Below are 4,448 nucleotides of genomic sequence, written 5' to 3' on the forward strand. Positions count from 1 at the left end.
GATCCACCGGTGGCATGCGTGCTAGCAGCAGGGATGCCTCGTCGGAGAAGGAACGGTAGGACCGTATTACCCTCAGGGCGGCTTCCCTCTGGGGCCGAATCAGATTGGCTGTGGTCCTTGCAGTTTTGGACACTTGGGTGGCCCACACAGGAGCCGCGTACAACAGCTGGCTCTCGACCACCGAGGAGAGGAGCCTTCGCTTTCACTGGCACAGGCCCCTTACGTTCGGCATTAACCTCGCCAGGGATACTGCCGAGCGGGAGGCCCTTTCAGCTACAGTCTCGACGTGGGGCGCGAAAGTCAGCCTCTGGTCCAGTATGATGCCGAGGTATCTAAGTTTCTTGGCCAGTTCGATGTGGTGCCCACCCACCACGAGGCGAGGAGGGACGAACGCTCGCCTTTTGGTAAGGAGCACCGCCTCACTCTTGTGGTGCGCGAGCTCCAGGCCCCTGCTGGACATCCACCCGTCGATCGCCTCCAGGGTGGGATTTACGGCATCCTCAAGTAGTTGGCCCGTCCTGGCCACACCAACCACGAGCACTATTAATATTTACAGAAGAAGTTAATTCTTTTTTGACGAATTGAAACAATAATGTATGTAGTCTATCCTGTGTCATGGTAGATCTAGGTTTGCTTTTTACAATGGTAAGTTTAGAAAAACTCCTCTCACAACCACAACTTGTGACAGGAATTATAACAAACATTTTTAAACGTAGAAAAATATTTAATCGATCACATTTGTTTAACCAATCAAGCCACTTATAAACAGAACCAGAGCAAGTACCTTTAGGAGTATCTTCTAATTGTGTTAAAAGGGTTATCTCAGAAATTAATGATTCTTTAGAAATATGGAAATATTTATTCAATCGGTTAAATTCTGTGTTATAATTTTTATGTAGATACGGGTTCTTCACAAATAATTGTACAGATACGAGTAAATGTTTTTGTAGATATGTGTTATTGAATTATTTAAAAACATAAGAAACAACACGTAACTGACAATAAAAAACAATATCTTTCTTATTTTAAATATTATAGTGAAAATATGTAATAACAGCTTAATTTGCTAGTATTATATATTATTTTAATAACAATATTATTATACTAATATTATAATAAAAACAACAACCAGTCTTTGGTTTGCATTAATATATTATTTAAATTAAAATTAAAACAAAAATAACAAATTAAAATATAATTTAATTGAAACATTATAATCAAAATAATATTTTACAAAATATTATGTAACAACAACTTAATTTACCGGACTTTGGTTTGCATTTAAAATTAACAATAAAATAAAAAACATTATGACAAATCAAAACAAAAATTTAACTACCCAGTCTTAGGTTTACTTTAATCTTTTTAAATAAAAAATTAAATTAAGTCGTGGAAGTATTGCGAAAGCTGTCCCCGCGACGCCGTCGGTTGAAACAGAAAAAAAAAAATTAAAAATTAAATAAAAAACATAACAAATTTAAATATAATTTCATATAAAGATATTAATCAAAACATATTGTAACAAATTTTTACCAGTCTTTGGATTGCATTTAAAAGTAATAATAAAATAAAAAAAACATTATAACTAATTAAAACAAAAAGTTAACTACCAGTCTTTGGTTCACATTAATATTTTTAAGGAAAATTTAAATTAAAATAAAACAAATTTTAAACTTTACCTATCCTAGGTTTAAATGATGAAGAATGTTCTAAAGTATCGTAAAACGAATGTGTATCAGGTGGAAGGAATTTTTTTAATTTTTGTAGGTCTTGCCACTTGGATAATGTGAGAGGTAGGTAGTGGTTTTTTATACAGCTGTTCATAATTGATTTCATTGTCTGAAACTAATTGAATGTGTTTTCGTCCAGTAGGTACTTCTTCATAGGGCTCATCAAAAATTAACTTGTACATAATTTTTTTTGAGATAGGGTTGTATTGCAATGCTCTAATGTCTCTAACTTCAGGATCACCTTTTGTTCTTCCAGGTCTAATTGATGAATAAGTTTGATTGGTTTTGAAATTTAAAAAATAGTCATACTTTAATAATGTAGCTTCAAGTGGTGATGGTTTTTTCTTGCATCTTTTGTGATTTTTATGTAATCTGAAGGTAAGTAGATGTCATGGCCCTTAAGTTTCCTCTCAATAAGACTATGGACACTGTTACATTGCATTTGTGTATGACCTTTTATTAAGTATTTCTGTTCAATTGTTATTTTATATTTTATGGAGAAATGTAATAGAGCATTTGCCATGACAACGTTCCGGTTTTGGTACCCACATCCATCTGAGTATAAAATGATTGGTTTCTTCTCAGTTATATAATATTTTTTTTAAATGTTTAATAATTATCGACACAAATACAGAAGCTTCTAATTCACCATCAGCTTCATGCCACCAATAATTGTGACAATCTCCTGTTGCATTATTATAAATAGTCATGTTATGTACTTTCAATTTCATGGAATAGTACAGAGCACTTGCTTCCAACACGGGACAAAGTTTCACTGCTTGACAATCCATGGTTAGTACAATACATGAATTGTTTTTTGCTAAATTTGTATCATTTTCCTTCTCCTGTCTAGCTCTGTCCTTGTGAGCAATGTGCTCGGCATATTCACTAACATCAATGTGACCCATACTGTATGAAGTACAAAAATCACATTTATCTTTTTTAGGTAAAATATTGACAGTTTATTTTCTGCCATATAGTTTAATACATAACAGTCACTTAGTGGTACAATATTATCATTGGCACATTTTGACTTATATACATTAATGATTTCCTGTTTACTATAAAATGGCCCTTCAAGGTAAAGTCTATCAGTCTGACTCCTACAGTAATGAGAGGGCATTTTAGGCAGTAGAGAAAACCATTTTTTCAAGTGTTCTATTCTTTTGGATAATGGAGCTTTTTTCGGGGTGAAATATTATCAGATTCTGTAGTTAATGAATTTGTTGATTTTGTTTTGCTTATTTTTCCAGGTAATCCATGAACAGCTGTACTGACCCAATTTCGTACCATCCATTCATTTAACCCCAAAGTCAGTAACAGTAGGTAGCTTACTGTTCTTATCACAGGTAACAAGACCAGATATAGCATATGCAGTAAACTTTGCTAGTCGTTACTTAGCAAAACCAACTAAAGCTCATTGGAACTTGATAAAACGGATTATACGATATGTCAAACAAACATTTAACTATGGCTTGTATTTTAATAATAATACTCAATTGTCATTAGAAATATTTAGTGATGCAGATTATGCAGGTGACGTTCAACGTCAGGATATCTATTCAGATGTGGGTCAAGCATAATTTCATGGACATCGCAAAGGCAACATTGCGTGTAATTATCATCGACAGAGGCTGAATATATAACGGAATATTTAAAAAGTATTCGAATACTATCAGAATACTTTTTTTCACAACTAGTTTTTGACAGCTTTTGAATGATTGGTATTTAACATTTATTAATTAATAATTAAACATATAACGTAATCATAAGTTATTTATACATTTTTGACCACATATGATTTGGCCGATACGGGCAATACGGTATACAAAACATTGGTGTTTATAAAAATAATCATATCATGGGCCAATATTATATTTCGTTTAAAGAATAAAATTAATGTTCATGATTCATAATATGTCTTGTCACAAATTTAAAACTATTTTTCTGGATCGGAAAAAAGTATTTTTTTTAATGAATAAAAAATACAAATAAAAGTATTCAGAATACGTATTCGAATACTTCCTAAAAAAGTATTTAAAATAGCATTCGAATACAAAAAAAGTATTCAAATATTCGATAACGGCGAATATGCGACGGTTATTTAAATCCACCGCCAGTTTAGTTGTGGCGGTGCGTCTGTGCGTGACAGATAGTGATAGTCCGTATCGCGACCGCTATATTTTCTTATTATTGTTTTTACTCTCTGACCTCTGTATACACACGGTGCGCAGTGGGTGTGCACACACTTTTTCGTGTTATTAATACGATACCCACCAGTGCGTCAAAAGGGCTGAGTCGACGTAGCTTACAATTATTTTATACTCACAATTCACATTAAAATAATATATGTTGCAAGTTTATTATATTCCGCACGGCATGCGCATGATTTATGGCGCTACGAGATCGGCGTAATTTAAGGCAAATTGCACGAGTGGTCAGTTGTAGGGATGGGCAAGATTGTTTTAACATCGATATTCGATGTATCGATAAATCGATTTTTATAAATATATCGAAGTGTTCGATGTATCGGTGAAAAACCATCGATGATTAAGAACATCGAAGTTTAAAAACATCGAAAAAAATTTTTTTTCATCTAGAGTTGCCATCTGTTGTACATCTTATTATCTGTACCTACAGTGAACTATTTTCCTGATTAAATAAATTCAAGAGTTAAAATACTATTGATTAACTTATATTTTAGATTCTAAGTGGAAC

The sequence above is a fragment of the Acyrthosiphon pisum genome, chromosome X, assembly GCF_005508785.2.
Source record: "Acyrthosiphon pisum isolate AL4f chromosome X, pea_aphid_22Mar2018_4r6ur, whole genome shotgun sequence".
In the NCBI taxonomy this organism is placed as follows: domain Eukaryota; kingdom Metazoa; phylum Arthropoda; class Insecta; order Hemiptera; family Aphididae; genus Acyrthosiphon; species Acyrthosiphon pisum.